Source organism: Sturnira hondurensis, unplaced genomic scaffold (genome assembly GCF_014824575.4).
Source record: "Sturnira hondurensis isolate 20B ecotype Veracruz unplaced genomic scaffold, ASM1482457v3 Scaffold0004136, whole genome shotgun sequence".
NCBI lineage: Eukaryota > Metazoa > Chordata > Mammalia > Chiroptera > Phyllostomidae > Sturnira > Sturnira hondurensis.
The window spans coordinates 9796803-9802808 of NW_028076767.1; positions in this window are offsets into that span (position 1 = coordinate 9796803).

Below are 6006 nucleotides of genomic sequence, written 5' to 3' on the forward strand. Positions count from 1 at the left end.
CGAATCTTGGTTGAATGTTTATTTCGTAAACCCATATGCACACCACCACAACCGCCAATTTCTGTCTGTGATTTTTACATCTAGTGACCGTGGGCAGGTGACACCTCTCTATCCAATTTTCTGTTAAGATATTACAGTCCTGTTCATTGGTATGTTGTGTAATTCAACCTGAATCAGCTGTTACTGATGCCATCTGGTCCAGGTGTCACCGATTCACAAACCTAGAAGGGCCATGTAGGTGTTTGATGAGTAAAACAGGCTGGGTGTCAGCAACAGAGCATGGTGGGGTTTACCTAAAAGGGACATTCTTATACTCCACTCCAGCAGATTCTAGTCACACAAAATTCAGGTCCTGTGTTGAAAGAAAAACCCAGAAATCTAAAATTTTGTGGTATTTTTAGTTCCCTTGTGGGTCTACCGGTTTGGAACCCTTGAATTAATCAATGCATTATCTTTTGTCTTTGACTGGTAGTGTGAATAAATTGGCCACATGAATACTATTAAGACACGGTAGTCAGTAGGAAGAGATGAGGAAAGGCCAGTGTAAACTATGAGCGTAGACAATCACTAAGGGATGTACTTGAAAATGATCTGTGCTTCCCACCATCTTTCTGAAAATCACCTAGTAGTAATTCATATGGGTTAAGAGAATCTTTGTCAAGACTTCATGAAACAGATGTGTCATGAAACTCTTTATTCTGTATTTTAGGCTACAAATGAATTTCATATGTCACATGGGCATTGAAGGCGAAGGCTCATCCTGTGTAACTGAGTGAAGTTTTATGTTGCTATTGAAAGGGAAGAGAGAGAGATTGCGTCCTTGGCACTGATTTCCCGGTTTTTTTGTATCCTGACATAACCTTTGGCCTCAGAGTGTTTCTCTTATGATAAATTTATATGCCTTCATGATGTACTTTTAATAAAATCTGAAACCCAGTTAATTAGTCAAAGTTCTAACAATGTATAATTGACAACATCCTGCTACTTGCCCCCAGGAAATTTTTCGTGGTGTTTTATTTATTTCATCCTTCAACCAGAAAGCTTTTAACCTTTTCATCAAGTGATGGGAAATACTTTTTCTTCATGCTTCCTTCTTCCTTAGCAAAAATGTTTATCCATTAATGGCTTTTTTTTCTCTCTAAATAGATCCTTTTAACTAGATATGGAGTTAACTAGTATTCCCTGTGTTGACCAACATAAACTTTGGAATCACAAAAATAAATTGAAATGAGAAAATCTGATAAAAGATATAATGTTTACATTGATAGAAATGAATTTCACATATTTTATTCACCCCATTATTATAGATCCTCTCAAAAAATGTTAGCCACTTATTGTTCATTTAAAAAGCAAGCAATTTTCCAAAGTGTAAATTATTGGAACAATATATATGTTTCTTCGACAATTTATAATAATGTTATGAACTACTACCTCTTGCTATACAAAATACCTGGGTATGGTAATAATTCATGTCTAGTTGGTATTTGGTTAGCATTGGAAAATGGACCCCAAATCCAAATTCTTGAACCTTATTGTGACATTGCCAGCAGATCCCTGTCCCTGCCTCTCCCCCCAAATTAAATTCCTGATCTCCAGACGAACTGAAGCCTTGCTTTTTCATTACTGTGAGGCTTTCCTCCCAATATCCAATGCAGTCTCCTCTGAATAGGACTAACCCACAAGAAGGATGTCTTTTGTAGTAAGCAGAGTCAGTTCTAAGGAGACCAGAAAAGGTCAAAAGACTTCCTATACCTGTCCTTCCTAAACCCACACTCATATAGCTGGATATTCTGCATCTTACTCAAAGGGAAAGGCAAGCTCAAAGGAAAGAAAGCCAGCTAATAAAAGGAGCATATGCTGACACATGAGTCTGGGTGTGTAGTGTTTAAACCTGGCCCAGGCTGCCTACTCAGTGACTTCTCAGGGCAGAGGATTCCCGAAACGAGAACAGTGCTACTGATGGTTCTGGAGAAATGGGCAAACCCCAACACTACATGGTCACTGAAGTTGGGCAGCTCCCCTTACTTTCCAGGCTCATGGCCTGGAAATGCAAGAAAAATCTCAAGTGATAAAACCTCTGAAGAGGGTATGATCCAGGTCAGGGTTCCTGAACTGACCCATCCAGACCAGCATTTCTCTTTTGGAATGGAGGCAAGGAGAGTGGACAGGAGCTATGCATTATCCCGGGGGTCAATTCTGTTCTTGAATGATTGACCTCCTAGAACAAAACAACAGGATAAACCATTTTAACTTGGGCTAGAGAACCATTCACCAAAAAGTGATAATTTACTATTCCTCTGGTTTCAATCTATGTAGATGCCCCAAACATTTCTTAAAGGTTGCATTAAATCACCAATAGTGATAGAGGATCCTCCAAAGAGGGACGTGTGGCTTGAAGCCAGGCCTACCAATGCAAAATTACTTGTATGCTTCATTTCTTCCAAGTAACACTTTCATATATCATCAAACTCGATTTTATTTTGAAAATAAGAATTTTTCCATTAGCTTTAATAACAGCTGGTTCCCCACTTCCTCAAATATCAAAGAAATTTCCTGATCCAGTAAGACACCACTCTGATTTTGCCTGTTCCTTGGCCAGACGCTGCGTACCCCAGGGGGTGCACGCATTGGTTTGGGAAGCAGTGTCTCTATCATCGGAGTCCTTTCCTCATACAGCACTACTGATAATTTGGAGTGAAAATGTTTGGGTTTGTTTTCTCCCATCTGTAATTAACCTGTCTAACACTCATAACAATGTTTAAGGAGGAATGTAGGTAACAGGCTGTCTGAATCTTGGAACCAAGCAGGAATGCCAGTAGCTTTGTGGCTGGAGTGTGTGTCCAAAGATCTTTTTCAACCAGCCACGCAGTTTGGGTGTGGTGGTGGTTGTACACATAAGGTTAAACTAATGTTTTCTGGCTGACTTCCACCTATCCTGAGCTAAGACCCTTCATCGAGATGTAAAATTGTATTTCAAAAATTAACCCTACCCTTGGAGAAATGACTGAGTCTAGGAAATAGACATGAGGAGTCTGGAACATCTCGTTGTACTAGAAAGTGGGAAAGCCCTTTTGGGAAAAAAGGCTCCCACAGTGAGAGTGTGGCAGAGGAAGAAGGGAGTCAACTGAAAGGATTCCAGTGGCCAAGGCTGGGATAATTTGAGCAACCAAATAAAGTAGTGTTGGCTATAACACAAAATATAGAATAAATATTCATTAAGTCCATATGATAAATAAATGGTTGAATAATTAATAAATGAAGAGACAAGTCTTTCGTGCGGAGGAATTCCACATAATCTATGTAGATGCCCCACCCTGAGCTGCAAGATGCTCATAGTGACCTCCTTCCCAAGACTGGGGAGGCGGAAAAGAGTAAACTTCACAGTGAAGAAACCTGACAAACATTGCATCTGCCAGGTGATCAAGGTCAATACCAACAGTTTAAATCACGTGAATAGTATGTTCCCTTGATAGGATGTGACAAAAATGGCACTTCATCCCTGTGGTCTTCCTCCCAAAACCTATAACCCCAGTATAACTGTAAGAAAAACATCAAATTCTAACACACAAGCATTCCACTACATACCTGCCTGTACTCATAAACCTATCAAGGTCATCAAAACCTGGAAAAGTCTCAGAAACAGAGACACGATAACAATGTAGTGTAGTATCCAGATAGGACCCTGGTATTTAAAAAAAAAAAGACATTTGGTGAATAAAAAGGACATCTGAGTCAAGCACAGACTTGAGTTAATAATAATGTAACACTATCATTCATACAAGCTTGCCTAACATTCTTGCTACATTAATAAGGAAGATGTTGATGAGAACTTGAGGGCTATTCTTGGATAAAGGAATGAAAATGCCCAGGCCTTAACAGAATCGTGTCAGCCACTGGCTTTCCCACCTGGGTATCATGTGGCAATAAAATTCAGCCCCATAGGAATCTGAAAGAAAACATTTAGTTCCTGGGGGTACGCAAATATCTTAGTGTTATGAACTTTACATGTGGTTAAAAGAAACATTTACTAGTAACAATTATCATTCACTCTTATCATCATCATACAAAAAGAAATAAATTTTAACACCCACATGAAGAGAAAGGCGATCTCAGAAGAAACTATTGTTTAAATAAACAGTCATTTTGAATAATCAGCTTTGAGCCTGTTATGCGCAACCCTACAGCCCTGACTACTGCCCCCATGAAGCATGAAGCGCCGTGTCTCTGAGTAGCAAGTGCTCCAGCCGCGGTTGTGATCGCCCGTCTGACGCCCTGCTTGAGGTGGGCACTTCCTTACTTAAAAGAGTCCCGCTCTCCTGTTCAAAACGTGGATTGGCTGTGATGAGGCCTTATCTTCCCCTCCACTGCAGGTCTCCGTGGCTCTGACCAAAGGAAGGAAAATTCCCTTGGGCCATTCCTCTCTCGGTGGGTCCATTGATCTCAACTGCACTCATGAGCTAGACGTCAGAGTCTGTTCTATCCGTTAAGGAGGCTCCAACTCTTCACCCGCCAAGTGTCCAGACATGTAGTCTTCCTTTTTCTGAGATGCTAGAGACCTGAGAATAGTATCGGGTCGGCTTCATCCAAGAAGCAGAAGTAACTCCTGGCCTTTCCTATCCTGAGGGTTCCTGACCCACATGCTAAGGCACCAAGGTGTAGTGTACAAACAAAGTAGCCAAAATGGAAAGGACTGGTGACAGCAACAGCTGGCAAGGATGTGGAGCAACAGGAATTCTCGGCATTGCTGCCAAGAGTGTAAATAATCTAACCACAGCGACAGGAGAAAGCGACAGGATTGACAGAAGCTAAACAGATGCATAGCTAAGACCAGCAATTTCACTTCTGAGTGGAGACCCAGCAGAAATGAGTGCGTACGTCCACCAAAACACAGATTTGAGAATGTTCAGAAAACTTTTTGAATAATGCTGGAAATAACACAAAGTCCATCAATATTGCCCCAATGTTCGATGTTCAATCTCCTCTGAAGCGGATTGAGCCACAAGAAGGACATACTGGAAAAAATAGATGGTAGTTATATTACTACATGAAAATACAAGTCAATGATGAAAAAAAAATAACGGTGGCCTTGGGAATAGTGACTGACAGGAAGTGCAGGGGAACCGCTGACAGGTTAAAAATGTCCTATTTCTTTACATGAATGGGGGTTCCAAGGACATATGTATATTTAGATTTTTATCAAGCTATGCACTTAAAGTATGAGCAATTCTTGTAACTTATAGTCCAAAAAATATTTTAAAGTCAATTTGCTTTAAAAAAAAAAAGAAAGTGTGGTCTTTAAAATAGGACACATCTAGCTTCATGCCCTGGCTCGGCTGCTAACTTGCTGCATGCCCTTGGGCAGCTACACCATTGAATCTCCCTCGTTTTCCTTTGTAAAACAGGGCTATTCCTTTCTCAGTGCGGTGCCTTTTCTGTTAAATGAGATAACGTACCTCTAGCATATTGTTTTGCATTCCGGTAACTGCTTGGGTTGTTCACTCCCTTTCCCCTTCGTTCGGGCACACTGCTCTTTGGGGGCCACCAGTTCTCTCAAGCCCGTTTTTTAGGAAAAAAGTGACCAACCTCCCCTAGCCCAAAAGTAAGGCAGCCTTCCCCAGGTCACATTATCAAATCAGCCATCTCCTCATCCCTTTGGAAACTCTTCTGGGAGCAATTCGTTTGTTTGTCCATCCATCCAACCGATCAACATGGGCCGAGTGTGCCGGGCACCAGGACAGGTGCCGGGGTCCCACCGCTGAATAAAGCAGGCATGGCTGCTGTCTTTGAGTAGTCCACAACCTCATGAGAAAGACAGGCAGTAAACAAACACATCTGTAATTATTAACTGCGATAAAAAGTGAAGGAGAGGGAGCAGTGAGGGAAAGCCTCTCAGAGGATGTGACATTTAAGGTGAGAACTGAAGGTGGAAGAGTAGCCGGTCCTTGGAAGATCAGAGGGAAAGCTCCTGCAGCATCCTATTATTGGAGTCTTATAACATCCAAAGTA